General features: G+C 41.0%; 1 protein-coding gene across 1 annotated transcript in view; it reads left to right on the plus strand.

Moving 5' to 3' along the window:
• Positions 1-286: 286 nt before the first annotated feature.
• LOC111949943 (leucine-rich repeat and fibronectin type III domain-containing protein 1-like protein) overlaps positions 287-25,751 on the plus strand; it is a 130,858-nt gene continuing 105,393 nt past the window's right edge. The window contains exon 1 of the mRNA XM_023967301.2: positions 287-1,324. The gene's annotated coding sequence lies outside the window, so the exon portion shown is untranslated. The remainder of the gene's footprint in view (positions 1,325-25,751) is intronic.

The following is a 25,751-nucleotide window of genomic DNA, read 5'->3' on the forward strand; positions in this document are numbered from 1 at the left end:
TAATCATAAGGGACTGAGATCATTATTAGGCTACACATTAAAAAGCTGAATTTAATGCATTTAAATTCACAAGTGCATAGCTCATTTAAATTCACAAGTGCATAGCCACCAGTGAGTGCATCGCTCCCTCCCTCCCGTGCACAGCTCCGTTTCCCTCCCTCTCTGCATCTGTTTTAGTGAAACCTATTACATGACATTCCCAACGAGGCACAATGCAACACCTCCACACCAGCTCAAATTAACTAAATTCACGGTTTGACTTGAAGACATAGAGGTGGATAAGATAGGTTTCTCTCTGCAAGCTACTTACTTGGTCAGAAAGTAGGCCTACAGAGAGCGACGCGGAAAATACTCGCTGGAGGGATTGAGGAAGAAGGACATCGGACTGGGCGTGCCGCTGCAAGTCCCGAGCTGAGATTGCATCTCACCCCACCCGCTCGTTCACCTAGGGATGATCAACAGAAGCCATCCGGGCGAATTGTCGAGTAAATCATTCACCGTCGTTTGTCATTCACCCAATAACTTCATTGAGACGTATATCAAGAGACAGCTCTGTAATTCCTTGATAAAGGATATTCCTTCACTTGATAGGCTATTGTTTTATTTTCAATAGATGGATTAAAAAAATGTTGGGGTTGTAGGAGGTTGTAGGAACCCAGTTATGGATTTTGGAGAAACGCTGGACACGCCTGCACCTTGTATTTTGGACAAAGTTAAAGGTTACGGCATAATTTTTCTCCAAAATGCACGAGTGATTGTTTTTGGATAAACGTACCGTCTGTTTCAATTCACTGGAGTGTGTTTCTAACAATTGTATGATTTCTTGGATATTTTGGGGAACGGAAAACATCACGTTTCAAAAGAACGTCGTGCCAGGGACCATTGGATAAATGTGATCAGCATGTTAGTCAAGGACATTGTGCATTGCAACAGAGGTGGGAAGAGGCATTGCTACCCAGCACAGATGAAACCGAAGAGATGGACTAAAACCACCTTATAGTAGTAGCCTTCCAGTATTTCAATTATAGATTTGTTATTCCTGTGTGTTTTCCAGTAAGTGTTTGCTATACCTGTGACCGTTGGCGGTACCTGAAGCTTGTCTCCTGTCTGGGTGTGCGTCTTTTCGCGCTCAGACATTTCCCTGCGCTGCCCGACTGGCGCTGCTATAGAGCAACCCCGCCGCCTCAGTTTCACCCTGGGCAAGAGCGGATCCCTCTGTGTGAGGACAGAAGCGCAAAGTTGGACGCTGATCGCCAGGCACCGTGCGTTCGACAGCGGGATCTTTCGACTTTGAGGGACCGGAGAGAGGGCTCAAACCAAAAAGGTAGGCTAATTGATCATGCATTAATCATATTTAAAATGTGTTCGAAAATTAAACGTCGGTTTCTGCGATTTGGGATGCAATTTCGCATGAGAACAGCCCTCCCTGAACGTTGCTGCATTTTTATTAGTTGAAGATTTACCGACATGCCCTACTGATGATAGCCTGCAACGTCATCATTGTGCCAACATATGCATTCTAATATTTGACATTCATTTGATTAAATATAGCCTATTTGTGCACGAATGAGTATGTTTTCCATTCTAACCAATAATGCATTAGTATGTTAATGTGTGTTTTGTATAGCATATTTACGTTATCAATGCAACATATTTCACGCAGTGTCTCAATGATGTACAAAAGTGAGAGAAACACTAAAACATGTTTAGGCCTAATTGATGTCATTTACGAAATTTGTGCTTGGTGGTTGCCAGAGCTGCCTGCAATACTGACCGCACTGGAATGCGATAACTCTGTTGGAATGACAACGCATTTTAGGGATATATAATTTGCTTCTGTGTCATCAACAGTCTTGCAGTGAATAGCTATATAGTCCTGTACAATACTGATTAGGGGCGAAAGAAACAGCAAGGAATGTGGTTGGGAAGGCTTCACTGAAATCAGAACTAGCTGCCCGAAGTGGCTGGGTGATACTTTTCAGCACCATGGACAGCTCTCTAAACGTTAACATTGAATTCACTAGACGGGTGGGCTATATGTACTGACTCTCAGTACAATGGAGAGCTCCCGAAACGGTATCCTTGAAACTTCACGGTTTTGAGAGCTGGGGGGCGCTGATATAATGTACGCTGCATCATGATCAAATGAATAGTCATTAGTATATTCGTTATCTGCTGCATAAACTAACGAGAGATAGATAACAGTGACTGAGGCGATGTGTGTGCAACGATAACGGTCATATGGAACATTACAAGGTGCTCTACTTTATATCACTTCACACCCACACACTTATTCTCACAGAGACGGCCTCACACACAGACACAAAGCCACTCAGCACCTAGCCTACATACTCTCATGTACGACATGTAGTGAGTATGCTTCTATCTGGGCTACAATGTCATTAAAACACAGCTAAATCAGCAATCTTCATGCATCAGCGATTAGGGCGTCGTTCGATTCGAAGGTCAAATCTGACACAGATCTGATAGCCTTTCTGAAATATGACGTGTGTCTAACGTGCACTAATTAGCATTTTGGTCTGCATTGTGACAGCCTTGCCTCTAGGCCAGCGAGCACCTGTGGTGGCCTATTCTAGTGTCAAATATGGATGGGTTTGTCTGTGGCATAGAGGATGACTATTGGTGAACTGAATATGAAAGGCTCTCAATAATATTCAGACCCTGTAGACTAATAGACACAAGATAGGCCTATAATAAAACAATTCAACTCAGGGTTTTTTCCATTCATATGGTCTATGATTTCATTTTGGCCTAATTTGTGCAATCTGCAGGTTTCATTGTAAACCTCATAAAAAGCCCAGATGCCTTTTTTGACTAGTCAATAGCTGAAGACCGCTTTTTGCTGCCTGGTGTTAGAGTTGTGTGTGTGTGTGTGTGTGTGTGTGTGTGTGTGTGTGTGTGTGTGTGTGTGTGTGTGTGTGTGTGTGTGTGTGTGTGTGTGTGTGTGTGTGTGTGTGTGTGTGTGTGTGTGTGTGTGTGTGTGTGTGTGGTTTTTGTGTGTGTTTGTTTCAGTCTAGGTTATTGTTTATGTATTGCTGTAGCTCAGGAAAAAACATGTTGACACATTTCTAGCAGTGTGTTTGTGTGTGTGTGCACATGTTTGTGTATGCATACGTTTGTGGGCTTGTATGTGTGTGTGTTTGTTTCAGTCTAGGTTATTGTTTATGTATTGCTGTAGCTCAGGAAAAAACATGTTGACACATTTCTAGCAGTGTGTGTGTGTGTGCACATGTGTTTGTGTTTGATGGCTTGTATGTGTGTGTGTTTGTGTGTGCTGTGGGTGTGTGTGTGTGTTCCAACCAGTAACCCATGGGTGGGATTAGGTGGACATAGCTGGTGCCAACCAAAATGCATTTGTACCTGGCTACTTCAGGCTGTCTGGTGTTCTGTGCCTTGCCCAGAGCGGGCTCTCTGTCAGTAGGGTGAGAATTAGAACAGAGTAGCCCATTATGGTGGAATAGACATTCTGAGGCGTACGGATCCGCTCTCTCTCCTCGTTCCCTCCCCAGTCAAGACCACACCTCCCCAGTCCAACACAACAACAGTTCATGCCCTTGACTATCCCACAGTGTGATAAGTGAGAGCTGTGCAGTCCTGTTGTGTCTGTTACCATTTGAGGCAGCTGTGAAGTTGGAGTCAGTGAGAAGGTAGGGACCTAACAGGGCCCTAGTCTTGCTCTTTTGTGAGGCAGATCAGGTTTTAATGGATTAGCTTCACTGTTACAGCCTGCTTTGATCCATAGAGTCTGGCATTCAGCAAGCTGTCAAACACAATACACACGCAGCGATAGCTCAAGGGAGATTCTCCCAGCCTTCCCTTCATTCCGTCAAAGCTGAAGACTAGGCACATGTTAAATAACTGGTCGGAACTACCCCACATGGAAATAAACCTGAAATAGTCACACTCACTTGTTTCAGTCTCCTCCCTGCTTTCTTGGTTTGTAAATGTCGCCCTCTGATTCAACTCCTGTAAAGAATGTCCCCATGCTGGAGCACTATCCAGATTTGAAATGGGGAATTGCAAGGGGAGAAAATGGATAGATTGCATTCTGTTGCTACCATCATTGCTCTATAAGGCATCACTGGGGAAAATGTCTAAGTCTTTGAGAGAGACCGTGGATAAATGGTGCCCAATTATCTCGATCACCGTTGTATGAACAGTGGGATGGTTGCTGTCAGCATTAAGATAAAAATAGACTCTGTGTGAACCGCAAATCTACAGCATTGCGGCTACAGCCCATACTGTACTGTTGTAATTGGCTAGGGTTTCTTTTCTCATTGTTTTGGGCCAGTGTAATCCTCTTTTGGGACTGGTATAGAGGAAATGTACGGGCCCCACTCAGTAGCTTAGTCGAGTTGATGAACTCTTATGTGGTTTTTGTTCAGTGCAACGTGGACTCTGTTTCTTCAGATGTGGGCAGAACTCATGCAGAAAGGGTGGCATTTCCCATCCGCAAAATGGCATGAAATGAATGCGTAAACCAAACTCAACGGGGTGGCACCGGATAGGTGCAGTGAAATGTGTTGTTTTACAGCTATAGTAGTACGGCGACCCGGGAGCAAATTAGGGTTAAGTGCCTTGCTCAAGGGCACATCAACAGATTTTCACTTTGTCAGCTCAGGTATTCAAACCAGGGACCTTTCCATTACTGGCCCTACACACTAACCGCTAGGCTAACTGCTGCCCTATAAAAACCATACATGCATAAATGTGAGGTCATTAACTAGTAATGGATGTGTAGGTTAAATTTGCTGGAAATTCCAATGCAGATGGGAAAAGAGTTTCTGTATCATTGTTTGTTCAGTATATTTATTTTTGCCTCATGATTGGTTAGAGTGGTGCCCTGCAATTGCTTAATGGAAATAAATTATATAACAAATGTGTAATGAAATTATACAGTATGTATAATGTTTTGTTTTCAAACAAAGGCTCACTCTCAGATATTCAGGATGTCCTTGAATATGGTATAACTTTTGGATTATTTGAACTGTCTGTCCATCAGGTCTACAATCATATGTCCCTCTGTGTGAATTAAGGTGTGTGGCCATCACCACCACAGCTTGGGTCCTAATCCCCTTTTGATGACGGTTTGATCCACATGCAGTGAGGCCTTGCTAGCCCTTCTCAGTGAGCTGGCAGGCCCTCAATAACTCTTTAGGGCTGCTGGCTGTTCTTTTGTGATCTAGCTGCCCACTGACCCTCAGTAGTCTCCTCCACCATTGATCCCACCCTCACTATCACTGAGCATGGCTGCCGAGCTCAGCCATCAGTTTCACCTCGACCATCCTCCTTCTCTCTTTCCCTTTTTCTTTCCCCTTAATGTACAATATTGGAGAGGTTGGTGCATTTGGTAGGAGCATTTGGTCATAACTTAAACAAACAGCTAGTTATAAAGGCTTTAGAGAGCATTACTCATGACATATTCTTCACAAATAATGTATGTTTGTCTCGCTGTATAAAATGTGACACAGCAGCTCCTGCTCCAAAACCTTTATGAATACAGTAGTTGTTTGTTTAAAGTGGGACTGAGTTTTTTTTTAACACTAAGCTTCAATGTGCACACATACCCATACTCTCCCGTAGAGTGGGTTACGACCCACATTAGTCAGTGTCTGGAGCCGACAAGCTTCGTTTTATGCATTCTGAAATAGGCCATGGTTGACATCATTACAGAAAATAATGGTGTTGCATCCATTACAAAGGTGTGCGTGTAATGATATGAGCTGGCAACAGTGAACGTACTCTGTAAATATGTTGTTGTTCTAAAGATGAATGCAATGACGGGTCGGTCACCCCTGGTTTAAAGGAGATTCTCGATGGCGAGAAATCAAAACAATAACGCCATCATTGCTGACATTGTACATCAGAGAGTAATCAGCGAGGAGACAAGACACTGGGTGTGGAAGAGAGGTCATGATTACCTTTCCCTCCAGCTCGTAAATCACAACAGCGGGCACAGCCCTCCAGATCATATTTCCACCAGAGGCAATAGAGGTGTCTAAGATCTGCAGAGGGGAGATTCATGTGGAGGATAATACTCTCTTGAGCTGTCTGCCTTTATTGCTGGCTAACAGCCTCGTTATCCATTAGAAATGACTCAGAAATAGGACATGGAAATACATGGATTGTCAAGTCCCTACTGGTTGGTTGATGAAAGGTTGATATGCAGTTCAATCTAAACTGCTTTCGTCTTCTTCTGTGACCGCGCGCTTAGTTGAACGAGGATCAATGCGAGATCAAAAATGTGTAATGTGTGAGATAATCTTTTACCAATGTGTCTACTTGACCATGCATGTACTATAAGCAATAAGCATTCCTCTCCCGTGCTTCCTCTGTCAACCATTTTATAAGGTGCTCTTAGTCCAACGCTGCTTGGTTCTCCATGCTCCATCCTCCCACTTAGAGCCAGGTCAACGGTAGACAAAACAAATGGTTGCCGGGGACAAGGTAGGGCCGTCCCTGCGGTGTCACTCAGTGTCGGCCTAGTGGGAGGATGATGGGACCATGATAGGGCCCTATAGACGATTGGTGCTTCCATTCTCAACCGCCGCCATCCATCAGCAGGGCTCCAGCGGCCGGGAGGTAGTCTCACTATTACGCCAAGACGTGGACAAATGGCTACTCTGGCTAATGAACAAGAGGACAACCCATTTTCTCCTCTCGCTTCCCCTGTGAGAGCCTGCAGCATAAAGGTCAGTGATCCTCCTCCCGACCCTCATCCCACCCCAGCCTACCATCATGGCCATGATCTCCAAGGATACCAGTTAGACTCACTAACACAGACTAGTCTAGAGACTATAGCCGCAGGTGCAATATACAGATCCTTAACGCTGCAGTATAGTGCTGGCCTAAGGCACAAGCTAGGCAAATTGACTCCTTTTTCAATCAATGGCTTTCATCAATATGTAGCTATGAAACTGGAGAGGTACTGCATCCATTCTGGACAGTAGAGGAGCGCTGTGGTACCCTGCATTGTTTAATCCCCATTATACCTCATCACAGTGTTTTATTTGGAATATGTTTGCTTTGACTGTTTGGAAACATGGCCAGGATTTATTGTGCAATCAAATTTCTTCTCAGACTACTAGAACATGAATGTGTGTTCCATGTGAGAGGAGTGCACACCTACAGTAGCCATGCCTGCCTCTACATACTTTACAGTGCATTCGGAATGTATTCATACCCCTTGACTTTTTCCACATTTTGTTACATTACCTTATTTTAAAATGGATTCAATATTTTTGTTTCTCACCAATCTACACACAATACCACAAAATGACAAAGCGAACCTGATTGGAGTCCACCTGTGGTAAATTCAATTTATTGGACATGATTTGGAAAGGCAAACACCTGTGTATATCAGGTCCCACAGTGGACAGTGCATGTCAAAGCAAAAACCAAGCCATGAGGTCGAAGGAATTGTCCGTAGAGCTCCGAGACAGGATTGTGTCGAGGCACAAATCTGAGGAAGGGTACCAAACAATGTCTGCAGAATTGAAGGTCCCCAAGAACACAGTGGCCTCCATCACTCTTAAATGGAAGAATTTGGAACCACCAAGACTCTTCCTAGAGCGGACGTACGGCCAAACTGAGCGATCGGGGAAGAAGGGCCTTGGTCAGAGAGGTGACCAAGAACCCGATTGTCACTCTGACAGAGGTCTAGAGTTCCTTTGTGGAGATGGAAGAACCTTGCAGAAGGACACCATCTCTGCAGCACTCCACCAATCAGGCCGCCTCAGTAAAAGGCACACGACAGTCCGCTTGGAGTTTTCCAAAAGGCACCTAAAGGACTCTCAGATGTTCTGGTCTGATGAATCCAAGATTGAAGTCTTTGGCCTAAATGCGAAGCGTCACGTCTGTAGGAAACCTGACACCATCCCTACGGGGGAAGCATGGTGGTGGCAGCATCATGCTGTGGAGATGTTTTTCAGTGGCAGGGACGGGGAGACCAGTCAGGATCGAGGGAAAGATGAACGGAGCAAAGTACAGAGAGATCCTTGATGAAAACCTGCTCCAGTGCGTTCAGGACTCAGACTGGGGATAATATTAACCTTCCAACAGGACAACGACCCTAAGCACACAGCCAAGACAATGCAGGAGTGGCTTCGGGACAAATCTCTGAATGTCCTTGAGTGGCCCAGCCAGAGGCCGGACTTGAACCCCATCGAACATCTCTGGAGAGACCTGAAAATAGTTGTGCAGTAATGCTCTCCGTCCAACCTGAGGCAGCTTGAGAGGATGTGCAGAGAAGAATTGGTGAAACTCCCCAAATACAGGTGTACCAAGCTTGTAGTGCCATACCCAAGAAGACTCAAGGCTGTAATCACTGCCAAAGGTGCTTCAACAAAGTACTGAGTAAAGGGTCTGAATACTTATGTAAATGTTATATTTCAGTATTTAAAAAAAAAAAACTGCTAACTTCTTAAAACCTGTTTTTGCTTTGTCATTATGGGGTATTGTTTGTAGATTGAATTGGGGAAAAAACGATTTCATCCATTTTAGAATAAGGCCGTAGCTTTCCGAATGTACTGTATAATGGCTAAGGTCTGGAGATGAGCAGCCGAAGGCGATCACGTCCAGGTGGAGAGAGGCTTGATACTACATGAGGTTTTAATGAGCCTGTTTAATAGCACAGTGGCCCAGTCATGTAGGAGCAGACACCTGGAAAGAGAAGCAATTAGCCATGGAGCACAGCCTCATTTCAGCCAGAACAAAATATATTAGGCCTTCTAAAAACGACTGGATTATTGAATATCTCGTGTGTATGCATATGTATGTGCAGACGGAGGTGTGTTGTTTGCCAGCTACAGCAGCATAGTAACCAGAGATGGTTACGTTTTTCATACTGCGTTAACATTACACACTAACCCCATTGTATTGTAATGACTGTGGCGTTGATAAGCACAATTACCACTCACCCAAGGGAGCTAGCTTTCTTGCTAACGTGCCCGTCTCTGGACTGCAAGGTTCTATTCACGCATTAGATTCGTGCTTCTCCCTTATTTCATCAACCTTTTACTGCAGTGGGCTAAATCAGGGTCATACAGAGTGTTTCTTGGTAGTCTTAAACAAATCTGCTTTGAAACAAAAGTATACACCTCACACACATGGTTACGGGCTTAAAAAAAGAAGACACTTGTACCATGTCAGATGTAGTTTAAATGTATTATATTTTGAGTTTGCATCCCAATATTAGACTTTATATACATCACAGAAGACTGAAATATAACACAATCATTTGACATAGAGACTAGCGATTTTTAGTGAGTTCCAAATATCTCTCATGGTCGCTGCAGCGTGTTTTTTTTATCTGTGTGCTGTCAGAATGCACTGACCGTTCTAAAATCGGATTGTTGCGCAACAGGAAAGTTAACCTACGCTGCCCTCAAACCAAGCACGCTGCCTGCTAATTATCTGTAGGCTATGTTTCAACTTGTCAATTTCAAATGATTTTCTAACAAGTTTTATTTTCTAACAACATTTTAAATTGAGGGGTGTTCCGCCCCCTCATAAATTCCCATAGAAGTAGCCCATTTCACAGTTGCGGACAATTTACATTTGAGGCATTACTGAGCAGGACAAAATTCTCTCTTCGACGAGAGCCCAAGCACAAACTTTTTCCTCCCTGGCACATTTTCCAGCAGGCGCCCGCATTGCCTTCACAACTAATAATAACTTTGGACATGTGTGCATTCCTATCAAAGTAAGTATCTTATTACGCTATCATGACTTGCCAAGTTAAATAAAAGTTTTAAAAAATTCATATAAATAAAATCATTATAGTTTCTGTATGTCGTGTTGCCATTTCTACTGTAACACACCAAATGTATGTATGGAGCATAATGCATTTACTGTTTTATTCACATCTTTTCAAGTACTGATGACAAATCATGCATTCCAATTCTTGCATAGATTTTAATGGACACATATGATGTGTGTAAAACAAATAGTTAAAGTGAAGCTAATTGCCAGATATGTGTGACGCCATGTTTGTTGACATCATACAGTACAATGCATTCTGGTTGTCAAGTAAACGTCTGTCAGATCAAAAATAAGTTGCTCACATTGAGGACATAACGTTGTAAAGACTGTGTTTGTGCAATACGTTTCTGTGAAAAAACTGTGTGGCCAGCTCAAATGCAGACTGTTGCGTCAATCGTAACTGGAGGTTCTAAATAAGTGTTCTAAGCACACTGGTTTGAGCGTACGCTGCTGGGACTACTGTAGAATGATCACACCCGTGTGTTCGTACGTGTCAAAGGGTTAATGATGAAATTATGACATTCCACCATGAGGCCACTAGAGGGCGATTTTGACATTTCACTGCAAGAACAGTATCATCGTAAATTGATATCTCCCTGTTTAATAACATTCTGATCACATTTGCATTTAATGTTAGTTCCAATCACATCATTCTAGCTTTGCTTCAGAGTGCGTCATATTCTTCCTGTGTGTGTCGGAATGCAGTTTTCAATCTCATCTCGGTGACAAGGAAATGTAATGGCATATCCATTGCTCATTCCTGCTTCAATATCCAAAGGCACAATACATTCAAATAGCCTGAGATTGAGGACAGGAGAGAGAGTGACTGAGAATTCTGAGCTTCTCGCTCACATCTCAGAAACCATTCATTTTCTAACGTCACTTCGTCAACACTTTGACATAACCCGCAGCCTGTCAAGTGCTAATCACTCATTTGTGTCTCCAAGGACTGATATTGCTCCATTCTTGAGATTCTCAGATCATTTCAAATCCAAAACAAAAGGATAAAGGGTATTGGATAAAAATAGTTTATTGCCAACGCTCTGGGTTTTGCGGCATTAAAGCGTAAATGAAACTTTATCCCACACCTAAAAAAATMGAATCTTATTAATCTAGTTAGCAGATTTGCACTACAGCCATTTCACATATAATGTGCTCACTATGAAATTACCATTGATTTAATATCTTCCATATACAATTTACTCTGCTGGCTAATTACTGTGGAGAATTTTAATACCTCTGAACAGCAGTCCAGTGAAATAATGCCCAGGGTAATTAAAATCAACTTTTTACTACATCCGCTTTTTTAATTCAATAAAAAAGAGATGAGCTGAATAGAGAGAAGCAAGCATGCACGCAAGCACACACATACACACCCTCTCTCTCACTATCTCTCTACCTCTCTCTTTCTCACCCTCTCTCTCACAGATACGGCATATGACTTCTCCTAGCCCTATTTTTCTATTAGGGCCATAGAGTCGTCCATGTGTCAGAAAGAACACAACATAACCAGTAGGTGTGAGCCTTGAGTCTTTGGAGTGTGAGAGCTGCATCCCTCTTGTAATACTGCACTTGATGTATTCCCAATGAAAGGGAATACATCATATGAGGCTCTGCAATGCATTGTGCGTTGAGTGCTGTGAGGAGAGAATAACGGTGGCTCAGCAAACTTGCATCAACCGCTAATTGCTTCAATTGATCACCTGATCAATACCTGACGGCAAATATATTTTACTTAAAAACATCACACTCCCATTTCCCATCTCCTCTCTTCCCATCCTCTCAGCTCAGCCTTGCACTCCCATGTCACACACACACAGACAGACAGACAGACAGACAGACAGACAGACAGACTTTCCTTCTCTTTCCTGAACCTTTGCACTCATTGATCAGGTGGTGGGTGGGTTAAAGCAGGCTTTTACTACCTGCAGCCTGAGTCCATCCGGAGTGGCTGTGGTGGCTGAGCTCCCTGCTGAGACTGGAGTGATTAGATTGCTACTGGGCCCTGACACTGTCTGGCGCCAACCACTGTTTCCCATCATGCACTGGAACCTGAGGAAAATGGCTCCCCCTGCCCAGCAACAGCACACAGCACACAGATAGAGCTATGTAGGCCACCCTGCAAAAACATTTTCAGAATAGAAGTCAGGCTGCCCTTTAGATTCAATGGAGTTGCAACTCTGGTGGAGAACTGTCTCTGCAGGTAGATATTCAGTAGTTATGTTACCTGTTGTGGAGTAACTAACTTACTCTTGAGATCCTTGCACATGGGGAGTCGACAACACATCAATGTGGGGTGTACCAAGGCTGTGGAGACATGCAGAGGGTTATAATAGCTCAATCAGAGTTTTCAATCAGTTGCTAGAATGAGTTACTCATGATATTTGCCATGTCTACTCTTACAGTTTTTTTCAATTGCAAACAAGCATCGGTCAATACCGAAGTCACTTTTTCAAAACTCTTCACGCTGTCTGCATTACCAACATGCATCTTGTCCAAACAGTTCATCTCACCTCCAAAACTCACTCAGACCAACAGAACACCTCATACATGTCTCAGAATAAGCTCGTTCGACCATAACACTGGCAACAGTTCTCACTCAGAAAGRGTACGTTGTCACTCATAACACACTGACCTAAAAACACTAACAACAGGGAGCATTACACAAATGATGAACTTTTCTCTTCAAATGATTTTTCACATAAATCAGTATTTCATTATAGAATAAGAATAACACCTTTTCACTTTATCGACTGTACTAAAATATATGTAACAAGAATGAAAAAAAAAATGCAGCAATTTGCTTCAATAGCTTTAATTMTTTCTATATCTTTGCATGTAGTAAAGTTGAAACAAAAAACAAATTCCTGAAATTCCAGGGCTGCAATAATAATTACAACAACAAAAACATCAACACACATTGTAGAAACCACGCATACTGTACAGTACTGTGAGGGTTCTAGTTCTCATCAACATGTGTAGTATAATCCACTCATACTGTACAGTACTGTGAGGTTCTTAGTTCTCATCAACATGGTATAGTATAATCACTAATACTGTAGAGTAACTGTGAGGGTTCTAGTTCTCATCAACATGTGTAGATAATCACTCATACTGTACAGTACTGTGGGTTCTAGTTTCATCAACATGTATAGTATAATCACTCATACTGTAGAGTACTGTGAGGGTTATATCTCATCAACAGTATAGTATAATCACTCATACTGTACAGTACTGTGAGGGTTCTAGTTCTCATCAACATGTATAGTATAACACGCATACTGTACAGTACTGTGAGGGTTCTAGTTCTCATCAACAGTGTAGTTAATACCCTCATACTGTACAGTACTGTGAGGGTTCTAGTTCTCATCAACATGTGTAGTATAATCACTCATACTGTACAGTACTGTGAGGGTTCTAGTTCTCATCAACAGGTAGTAAATCACTCATACTGTAGAGTACTGTGAGGGTTTCTAGTTCTCATCAACATGTATAGTATAATCACTCATACTGTAGAGTACTGTGAGGGTTCTAGTTCTCATCAACATGTAAGTATAATCACTAATACTGTACAGTACTGTGAGGCTTAGTTCTCATCAACATTGTATAGTATAATCACTCATACTGTACAGTACTGTGAGGGTTCTAGATTCTCATCAACATGTTAGTATAATCACTCATACTGTACAGTACTGTGAGGGTTCTAGTTCTCATCAACATGTGTAGAATAATCACTCATACTGTACAAGTACTGTGAGGGTTCTAGTTCTCTATAACATGTATAGTATAATCACTCATACTGTACAGTACTGTGAGGTTCTATTCTCATCAACATGTGTAGTATAATCACTCATAACTGTAATTACTGTGAGGGTTCTAGTTCTCATCAACATGTTGTAGTATAATCACTCATACTGTAGAGACTGTGAGTGTGTCTAGTTCTCATCAACATGTATAGTATAATCACTAATACTGTAGAGTACTGTGAGGGTTTCTAGTTCTCATCAACATGTGTAGTGTAATCACTCATACTGTACAGTACGTGAGGTGGTCTAGTTCTCATCAACATGTATAGTATAATCACTCATACTGTAGAGTACTGTGAGGGTTAAAATTCTCATCAACATGTATAGTATAATCACTCAACTGTACAGTACTGTGAGGGTTCTGATTCTCATAACATGTATAGTATACACGCTATGACAGTACTGTGAGGTTCTAGTTCTCATCAACATGTGTATATAATCCCTCATACTGTACGTAGTACTGTGAGGGTTCTAGTCTCATCAACATGTGTAGTATAATCACTCATACTGTACAGTACTGTGAGGGTTCTAGTTCTCATCAAACATGTTAGTATAATCACTCATACTGTAGAGTACTGTGAGTGTTCTATGTTCCATCAACATGTATAGTATAATCACTCATACTGTAGAGTACTGTGAGGTTCTAGTTCTCATCAACATGTGTAGTATAATCACTAATACTGTACAGTACTGTGAGGGTTCTAGTTCTCATCAACATGTATAGTATAATCACTCATACTGTACAGTACTGTGAGGGTTCTAGTTCTCATCAACATGTATAGTATAATCACTCATACTGTACAGTACTGTGAGGGTTCTAGTCTTCATCAACATGTGTAGTATAATCACTCATACTGTAGAGTACTGTGAGGGTTCTAGTTCTCATCAACATGTATAGTATAATCACTCATACTGTACAGTACTGTGGGGGTTCTAGTTCTCATCAACATGTATAGTATAATCACTCATACTGTACAAGACTGTGAGGGTCTAGTTCTCATCAACATGTATAGTATAATCACATACTGTAGAGTACTGTGAGGGTTCTAGTTCTCACCAACATGTATAGTATAATCACAATACTGTAGAGTACTGTGAGGGTTCTGGTTCTCATCAACATGATAGTATAATCACTCATACTGTAGAGTACTGTGAGGGTCTAGTTCTCATCAACATGTGTAGTATAATCACTAATACTGTAGAATACTGTAAGGTTCTGTAGTTCTCATCAACATGTATAGTATAATCACTCAACGGTGTAGAGTACTGTGAGGGTTCTAGTTCTCATCAACATGTGTGTATAATCACTAATACTGTTAGGAATACCTGTGAGGGTTCTAGTTCTCTTCAACATGTATGGTGTATTAAATCACCTACTGTACAGTACTGTGAGGCTTCTAGTTCTCATCAACATGTTATAGTATAATCACTCATAATTACAGTACTGTGAGGTTCTAGTTCTCATCAACATGCATAGTATAATCACTCATACTGTTACAGTACTGTGAGGTTCTAGTTCTCATCAACATGTAGTATAATCACTCATACTGTAGAGTACTGTGAGGGTTAAAGATCTCATCAACATGTATAGTATTAATCACTCATACTGTACAGTACTGTGAGGGTTCTAGTTCTCATCACAGTGTATAGTATAACCACGCATACTGTACAGTACTGTGAGGGTTCTATTCTCATCAACATGTGTAGTATAATCCCTCAACTGTACAGTTACTGTGAGGGTTCTAGTTCTCATCAACATGTGTAGTATAATCACTCATACTGTACAGTACTGTGAGGTTCTAGTTCTCATCAACATGTGTAGTATAATCACTCATACTGTAGAGTACTGTGAGCTGTTCTATTTCATCAACATGTATAGTATAATCACTCATACTGTAGATACTGTGAGGGTTCTAGTTCTCATCAACATGTGTAGTATAACACTAATACTGTACAGTACTGTGAGGTTCTAGTCTCATCAAACATGTATAGTATAATCACTCATACTGTACAGTACTGTGAGGGTTCTAGTTCTCATCAACATGTATAGTATAATCACTCATACTGTACAGTACTGTGAGGTTCTAGTTCTCATCAACATGTGTAGTATAATCACTCATACTGTAGAGTACTGTGAGGTTCTAGTTCTCATCAACATGTATAGTATAATCACTCATACTGTACATACTGTGGGGGTCTAGTTCTCATCAAACATGTATAGTATAATCCACTCATACTGTACAAGACTGTGAGGTTCTAGTTCTCATCAACATGTATAGTATAATCACTAATACTGTAGAGTACTGTTGAGGTTCTAGTTCTCACAACATGTATGTATAATCACTAATACTGTAGAGTACTGTGAGGGTTCTGTTCTCATCAACAGTATAGTATAATCACTCATACTGTAGAGTACTGTGAGGTGTCTAGTTCTCATCAACATGTGTAGATAATCACTAATACTGTAGAATACTGTTGAGGGTTCTAGTTTCATCAACATGTATAGTATAATCACTCATACTCTAAGATACTGTGAGGGTCTAGTTCTCATCAACATGTGTAGATATAATCACTAATACTGTAGATACCTGTGAGGGTTCTAGTCTCATCAACATGTATAGTATAATCACTCATACTGTACAGTACTGTGAGGCTCTAGTTCTCACAAAATGTATAGTATAATCACTCATAATTACAGTACTTGAGGGTTCTAGTTCTCATCAACATGCATAGTATAATCACTCATACTGTACAGTACTGTGAGTTCTAGTTCTCATCAACATGTATAGTATAATCACTCATACTGTAGAGTACTGTGAGGGTTCTAGTTCTCATCAACATGTAGTATAATCACTCATACTGTAGAGCATACTGTGAGGTCTAGTTCTCATCAACATGTATAGTATAATCACCATACTGCTACAGTACTGTGAGGTTCTATGTCTCATCAACATGTATAGTATAATCACTCATACTGTAGAGTACTGTGAGGGTTCTAGTTCTCACAACATTATAGTATAATCACTCATACTGTAGAGTACTGTGAGGGTTCTAGTTCTCATCAACATGTATAGTATAATCACTCATACTGTAGAGTACTTGTGAGGGTTCTAGTTCTCATCAACATGTATAGTATAACTCACTCATACTGTAGAGTACTGTGAGGTCTAGTTCTCATCAACATGTGTAGTATAATCACTCATACTTTACAGTACTGTGAGGGTCTAGTTCTCACAACATGTATAGTATAATCACTAATACTGTAGAGTACTGTGAGGGTTCTAGTTCTCATCAACATGTATAGTATAATCACTCATACTGTAGATACTGTGAGGTTCTAGTTCTCATCAACATGTAGTATAATCACTAATACGTAGATACTGTGAGGTTCTATTCTCATCAACATTATAGTATAATCACTCATAACTGTAGAGAACTGTGAGGTTCTAGTTCTCATCAACATGTATAGTATAATCACTCATACTGTACATACTGTGGGGGTTCTATTCTCATCAACATGTATAGTATAATCACTCATACTGTAAGTACTGTGAGGGTTCTAGTTCTCATCAAATGTATAGTAAATCACTCATACTGTACAGTACTGTGAGGGTTCTAGTTCTCATCAACATGTATAGTATAATCACTAATACTGTAGAGTACTGTGAGGGTTAATTCTCATCAACATGTATAGTATAATCACTCATACTGTAGAGTACTGTGAGGGTTCTAGTTCTCATCAACATGTATGTATAATCACTAATACTGTAGAGTACTGTGAGGTTAAGTTCTCATCAACATGTATAGTATAATCACTAATACTGTAGAGTACTGTGAGGCTTAAGTTCTCATCAACATGTATAGTAATCACTCATACTGTAGAGTACTGTGAGGGTTCTAGTTCTCATCAACATGTAGTATAATCACTCATACTGTAGAGTACTGTGAGGGTTCTAGTTCTCATCAACATGTATGTATAATCACTCATACTGTACGAGTACTGTGTTCGATAAATTCTCATCAACATGTATAGTATAATCACTCATACTGTAGAGTAACTGTGAGGGTTCTAGTTCTTACATCAACATGTATAGTATAATCACTCATACTGTAGAGTACTGTGGGTTCTAGTTCTCATCAACATGTATAGTATAATCACTCATACTGTAGAGTACTGTGAGGGTTCTATTCTCATCAACATGTATAGTATAATCACTCATACTGTAGAGTACTGTGAGGTTCTATTCTCATCCAACATGTATAGTATAATCACTCATACTGTAGAGTACTTGAGGGTTCTAGTTCTCATCAAACATGTATAGTATAATCACTCATACTGTACAGTACTGTGAGGTTCTAGTTCTCATCAACATGTATAGTATACTCACTCATTACTGCTAGAGTACTTGGGTTCTATTCTCATCAAGATGTATAGTATAATCACTCATACTGTACAGTACTGTGCGGGTTCTAGTTCTCATCAACATGTACAGTATAATCACTAATACTGTAGAGTACTGTGAGGGTTCTAGTCTCATCAACATGTGTAGTATAATCACCTCATACTGTACAGAACTGTGAGTGTTCTAGTTCTCATCAACATGTATAGTATAATCACTATACTGTCAAGTACTTTGAGGGTTCTAGTTCTCATCAACATGTATAGTATAATCACTCATACTGTAGAGTACTGTGAGGGTTCTAGTTCTCATCAACATGTGTAGTATAATCACTAATACTGTAGAATACCTGTGAGGTTCTAGTTCTCATCAACATGTATAGTATAATCACTCATACTGTAGAGTACTGTGAGGGGTTCTAGTTCTCATCAACATGTATAGTATAATCACTCATAACTTACAGTACTGTGGGTTCTAGTTCTCATCACATGTGTAGTATTACTCACTCATACTGTAGAGTTCTGTGAGGTTCTAGTTCTCATCAACATGTAAGTATAATCACTCATACTGTACAGTACTGTGAGGTTCTATTCTCATCAACATTGTATAGTATATCACTCATACTGTAGAGTACTGTGAGGTTCTAGTTCTCATCAAATGTATAGTATAATCACTCATACTGTTACAGTACTGTGAGGATCTAGTTCTCATCAACATGTATAGTATAATCACTAAAACTGTAGAGTACTGTGAGGGTTCTAGTTCTCATCAACATGTTGTAGTATAATCCCTCATACTGTACAGAACTGTGAGTGTTCTTGTTCTCATCAACATGTGTAGTATAATCACTCATACTGTAGAGTACTTGAGGGTTCTTGGTTCTCATCAACATGTATAGTATAATCACTCATACTGTACAGTACTGTGAGGTCCTAGTTCTCATCAACAGTGTAATATAGTCACTAATACTGTTGAGTACTGTGAGGTTCTAGTCTCACCAACATGTATAGTATAATCACTCATACTGCTAGAGTACTGTGAAGGTTCTAGTTCTCATCAACATGTGTAGTATAATCACTAATACTGTAGAATACCTGTAGGGGTTGTAGTTCTCATCAACATGTATAGTATAATCACTCATACTGTACAGTACTGTGAGGCGTTCTTAGTTCTCCCTCCTCCATTTGGCCACAAGTTCTCCTCAACATCACATCTTATGTCTTTCTGGTGATTCATCTTGGAAAGTATCTTCTGGAATGTCTAATCCAACCCTGKCAGTTTCAGGAGAAGTATCTCYGCACCCCGCATTCATGGCATCCAGTAAGGACATCTGGTCATGTGGATGGTGGTCATAAACCTTCCACCTCCACGCAGAGAAAAACTCCTCTATGGGGTTTAGGAAGGGGGAGTATGGTAGCAAGAATAGTACTGACATCCTGGGATCTGCAGCAAACCAGTCTGTGACTGCAGCAGAGTGGTGGAATGACACATTATCCCACACAACAACGAGGTAGGGGAGTTTCTTGCCTCTCTCTCCTTCGCTGGCACAAGTTGATTATGCAGGTCATCCAGAAAATAAATTAGTCTCTCTGTATTGTAGTGGCCAATGAGTGGTTTGTGTAACAGCAAACCATCATTGGACAGTGCTGCACATATTGTGATGTTAGCTCCTCTCTGGCCTGGGGCATTCACGGTTGCTCTCTGTCCAATCACATTTCTTCCCCATGCGGTGTGTTTTTGCCAGGTTGAATCCAGCTTCACCCACAAAGATGAATGTATGGGCAGTTTGCCTGGCTTCCATCTCCATTACTCTCTAAAATACAGTAAATCCACAGTTTTACAGTGCTTTACATTATGCATAGCTGTGTATGTACCCTGTTTGGTTATTGAACAGACATATTGATAGCAGAGTTCTTTCACACATTCACTGTTTCTCTCAAAGGGTACTAGGACTCTGGCAATTGTCATTGTGCTGACCATATTTACATTCCCAAAAGTGATATTGTCTGTCAGCACTCTGTCCCGAATTTCCCGCAGTTTTATTGCATTGTTGCCAATTACCATGTCAACAATGGCAATTTCCTGCGCATCTGATAATATTCTGCTTCAGAAGCTTCTGCTTCTGCTTCTGGGAGGCAACCTTTGGATCCGACTGAAAAACAGAAAATCAATATAATTCAAAATGTCAGTACATGTAAAAATGTGAACCTACTGTATTGTACTGTAATATGTAGTTCAATTATCATTGAAGGATGCACATCTCACCTGTTGTTTTGCCGGAAAATTTGTGCTATTGATGCAACTGTTGAACGCTGCAGATTTGGTTGCACCCTTCAACTGGCCTCTCTCAAAGAGAGACCATGGTTACAACATGGTCAATAATTGTGGCCCTTATCTCATCAGAGACCACCGCTCTTGGTCTTCCTCTCCTTTGTCCTCCACGCAGTCTCCCTGTCCCTGCCACTCTTCTTTCCCCACCAACCTGTCTTCCTGGCCCTGGCCATAGAGAGGCTTTTATTCTCTATTTTGGTTAGGCCAGGGTGTGACTAGGGTGGGTATTCTAGTTTCTTTATTTCTATGTTTTGGCCAGGTATGGCTCTCAATCAGGGACAGCTGTCTGTCGTTGTCTCTGATTGGGAATCATACTTAGGCAGCCTTTTTTCCTTTGGTGTTTTTGGGTAGTTATCTTTGTTCGTGGCACTATAGTCCTGTTAAGCTTCACGGTTGTTTCTTCGTTTTTTGTTTTGTTGGCGATATTTACAATAATAAAGAAAATGTACGCTGACCACGCTGCACCTTGGTCTCCTTCCGACGACGGCCGTGACACTTCCTTGATCCATGTTTCCAAACTAAATCATTCCGAAGCCGTCCTCTTTTGTCTGTTTGGTAACGAGACTAAAAACAAGACACTTTGGTAGGCTTTCAGCTGAAATTGCAATCAGCTGTGTTTGGAATGATTAAATATTCTGCTGAAATATTCTATATGTTTTAATCTGGTTACAGCAGAAATGCACGACATTTGCCATCATTCTGTTTTGAATGTGTTTTTAACAGTTTTGGAAACAGTGTGTTAGCATTTGAAAACATTTGCTGCAAATATATAGTTCTGCAGGTGGTGGAATATGAATGAGAACAGAGTTCATGGATTATGGAGAATGTGGTCATTGAATGCATTTTGTGTGAAAGCAATGAGAAATGATTCACAGTTTGGTCCACATACAGTTTTGACCAATCCATGCAAGCAATTGAAAACCAATGTAATTAAGTTAGTCACTGCTACAGTAGGTCTCCCATGTTGGGAATATGACTCATCCAGTATTTACATGTGTGTGTATTGCACTACATACATGACAAGTGTTCAATTTATGTTTCAGGAATCTCTCCCCTGGAGCAATACAGATGATAAGTTACTGTCAAGTTACACTCTTTAACCTGGATACATATTGTATGGTAAAACAAAATTCAACAATCTCAGGAGAAGCATATCAGGAATTACAGACGAGAGCAACATTGGCAGATACAGTATGATTTGGGGCTCTGCATGGGTAGAGCCAAGGTCAGGAAAGTACATTTTTTGTTGTCCTTCCAAGACCACAAATTGAATTCTGTATGTCTCAACAAAAAAAGATGAATAGAAAGCCTGTCATAGAAAAAACGAAATGAAAGGAAAGGAAACAAAAAACAACTGCATACGTAGGAGTATGTGACACCCATTAAAAGGGAAATAACAGATAGATAATGTTTTCAGAGTAGTAAACAACTTAACATTCAATCTACCCTTGCAAATCGCTAGACTGTCTGCCAAAGCTATCCTCCTTTGGTCAAGGGTTTTGTTCCATATACCCCCAAATCCCCTCCCCACTCCTCCGTAAAAATCTTATGCACCCTCACATGAAAAACAATCCCAGTTGCCCTCATTGTCAGGGCTACATCTCAGCTCTACATGACCCTTCACAAGGAACTGAAGAGGGAGTTTATTTGGAATAAAAACTGATTGCACCACCACCACATCCCTCGTTCTGCCTTCTCGATTTCTCCCATCCCTCTTTCTCTCCATCTCCCTTTTTTCGAAGGCAATTAAATCTTCCCATAACAGCATCCTCCCCCCGTCTCGAAAGCTTCCACTTTTGTTTCCCTTTCAAGAGGTAAATAACACATTCAATCAGATTATAATTTTTTTCTTCATCCTCTCTTGTTTGCTTTCATTGTTCCTCATGTCAGAGCTGTCAACAATGCCACCCCCTCTCTCTCCCGTCCCCATTGCTCATCAACCCTGTCACCATCAGCCCCAAAAATTGCTGCGAGTGTGAGACGACTCATGCGCAATGAACACGAGTCAATGAACACACATACTTTATATTAATGTTGGGTAAGGAGAAGACGGAAGAAGAGAGAGAGAGAGAGAGAGAAAGGGGGACAAGTGGTTATCGATTCGCCCCACTGAAGAAGTAAAGCAGTTTTAGCTAATATGTGGAAGAATGCACACATTATGCTGGAAGGATCGCGGGACAATTCCTTTTCGAGCTCACCTTGCTTTCGGTGCAGGGTCCTACAAGGTACAGWGCCTTGCAAAAGTATTCATCCCTCTTGGCGTTGTTCCTATTTTGTTGCATTACAACCTGTAATTTAAATTCATTTTTATTTGGATTTAATGTAATGGACATACCCAAAATAGTCCAAATTGGTGAAGTTCAATGATTTTTTTGGGTTGCATATGCATATGAAGCCCGTAAATAAGATCTGGTGCAACCAATTACCTTCAGAAGTCACATAATAAGTTAAATAAAGTCCACCTGTGTGCAATCTAAGTGTTACATGATCTGTCACATGATCTCAGTATATATACACCTGTTCTGAAAGGCCCCCGAGTCTGCAACACCACTAAGGAAGTGGCACCACCAAGGAAACGGCACCATGAAGAACAAGGAGCTCTCCAAACAGGTCAGGGACAAAGTTGTGGAGAAGTACAGATCAGGGTTGGGTTGTAAAAAAACATCAGAAACTTTGAACATCCCATGGAGCACCATTAAATCCATTATTCAAAAATGGAAAGAATATGGCACCACAACAAACCTGCCAAGAGAGGGCCGCCCACCGAAACTCAGGGACCAGGCAAGGAGGGCATTAAATCAGAGAGGCAAAAGAGACCAAAGAGACCAAAGATAACCCTGAAGGAGCTGCAAAGCTCCACAAAGCTGCGCTTTACAGAAGAGTGCCCAGAAAAAAGCCATTGCTTAAAGAAAAAATAAGCAAACACATTTGGTGTTTGCCAAAAGGCATGTGGTAGACTTCCCAAACATATGGAAGAAGGTACTCTGGTCAGATGAGGTTAAAATTTWGCTTTTTGGCCATCAAGGAAAACGCTATGTCTGGCGCAAACCCAACACCTCTCACACCTCTGTGGGGATGTTTTTCATCGGCAGGGACTGGGAAACTGGTCAGAATTGAAAGAATGATGGCTGGTGCTAAATACAGGGAAATTCTTGAGGGAAGTCTGTTTCAATCTTCCAGAGATTTGGRACTGTGACGGAAGTTCACCTTCCAGCAGGACAATGACCCTAAGCATACTGCTTAAGCAACACTTGAGTGGTTTAAGGGGAAATATTTAAATGTCTTGGAATGGCCTAGTCAAAGCCCAGAACTCAATCCAATTGAGAATATGTGGTATGACTGCAAGATTGCTGTACAACAGCGGAACCCATCCGAATTGAAGGAGCTGGAGCAGATTTGCCCTTAAGAGTGGCTAGATGTGCCAAGCTTATAGAGACATACCCCAAGAGACTTGCAGCTGTTATTTCTGCAAAAGGTGGCTCTACAAAGTATTGACTTTGGATGGGGGTGAATAGTTATGCACGCTCAAGTTTTCAGTTTTTTTTGCCTTGTTTCTTGTTTGTTTCACAAGAAAAAATATTTTGCATCTTCTAAGTGGTAGGAATGTTGTGTAAATCAAATGATACAACCCCACCCCCAAAAAAATCTATTTTAATTCGAAGTTGTAAGGCACTAAAATAGGAAAAATGCCAGAGGGGTGAATACTTTCGCAAGCCACTGTAGGTCCTAAATGGTTCACTTTCTCGAAGTGACATGACTTTGGCTTTGGAGACGTAGTAGCTGATTGGTTGGTCCAATTTCAGGGACGATCTGGAAGGCAGAGTAGTTCTGTGGCTTCGTCTTGGGAATGGCTGAGAAATTGCTTATCTGCAAGGTAATCCCTCATGCTGCTCCTATTATACGGTATGCATTGGACTTTGARACTGTATGTAATGAAACGGGCCCTTTATACCAATCAGATATGGCAGTGGCTTTGCTGATAAGACTGAGGTCATTACTTGAGATGGATTTTCTGCTCTTCGAAGTGGATTTTATCCTAGCTCTGGGACACTTCCCTGCTCATTTATAGTAACAAATGCCCACAGCACACTGACGTGGCATCCCTCTAAACAAAAATTAGTTGTTAGGACGTCACGAAATGTCCGTCTAAAGTGGTCAGGATGTTGTGTCATGGTCCCTTGAAAGTTTTGTCAAGTTCCTGGTTTGTCCCGGAGACGTCCCAGAGGACGTTTTTTAGGATATTCTTGGGATGTTGTGTCAGGGTCCCCTGGAGGTTTTTGTCTAGTTTCCAGGTTGTCCCGGGGGCGTCATCTGATGGTCGCAGAAGAAACATTTCCTCCTGATTTCACCTCTAGCAGGCCTATTCTTACACATTGCACTTCAAGGTAAATCTCAGCTTACAAATACACAAAATAAAACCTGTTATGTTTTGTCATAGTGATGCAGGAGTAACATTAAAACCTAATATTATGTCCCACCAACATTAGACAACTGTACTGAAATGCCAAACTCAAAATTGCTGAAATAAGTCAACCAAATCAACGAGAGAATAGTCAGATTAACTGATAAATGAAAAAATAGTACAGATGGCACTCTTTTGCAGAGAAGTACTTAGTTGTAAAATGTCAACTATGTTTTTCACCTACTGTAACATTACCCATTAACTATAATATAAATGTGTTCATATTTACTTCCTAATGACCACTACAGAAGACAATTTTGCACTTACAACAAAATATAAGTGACATTTTTTCTTTAAAAAAAAGAAATGTAGGTCTCAAGAGAATATCATTGGATTTTTACATTTCTGTGACTGTTCTTGTCTATCAGTGTTTTATTACTTGTTGTGTTTTATGCTTTTGTGTGGACCCCAGGACGAATAGCTGCTGCTTTGGCAAAACCTAATGAGAATCCGAATAAACCAATATTATTGGTAACGACTCTGTGGGAGATTCTACAGTCTTTGGAGCGCAGTATACCCCAAATCCGGAAGTTGTGAGTTCAAATCCGAGGTTGGGTCAGGACGTTGAGTCATGTGTAGTCAACACTAAGTGATCATGTCAAAGGTAATCATATTGTCATTGATTCAAGATTTTTACACTATTTTAGCTGAACAGCGTATAACTTACCTTAAAACCCCCCATACCATTTAATTACTTTACTTATAATGATTTGGGACAACAGGGACCATTACATGGCAAAAACCTCCAGGGGACCATGACCCAACGTTCCAAGAACATCCTAAAAACATCCTTGGGACAAACCGGGAACTAGACAAAACCTCCAAGGGACCATGACACAACGTCCCAATATGGTCAAAAAAAACGTCCTTTGGACAAACCGGGGACTGGAAAAAGGTCGCTCAGAGAACGTTCACTTGGGACCATCACGCAACATCCTAAGGAATAGTAAAGGGAAAATCCTAAGAACG

Source organism: Salvelinus sp. IW2-2015, linkage group LG22 (genome assembly GCF_002910315.2).
Source record: "Salvelinus sp. IW2-2015 linkage group LG22, ASM291031v2, whole genome shotgun sequence".
Classification (NCBI taxonomy): Eukaryota; Metazoa; Chordata; class Actinopteri; order Salmoniformes; family Salmonidae; genus Salvelinus; species Salvelinus sp. IW2-2015.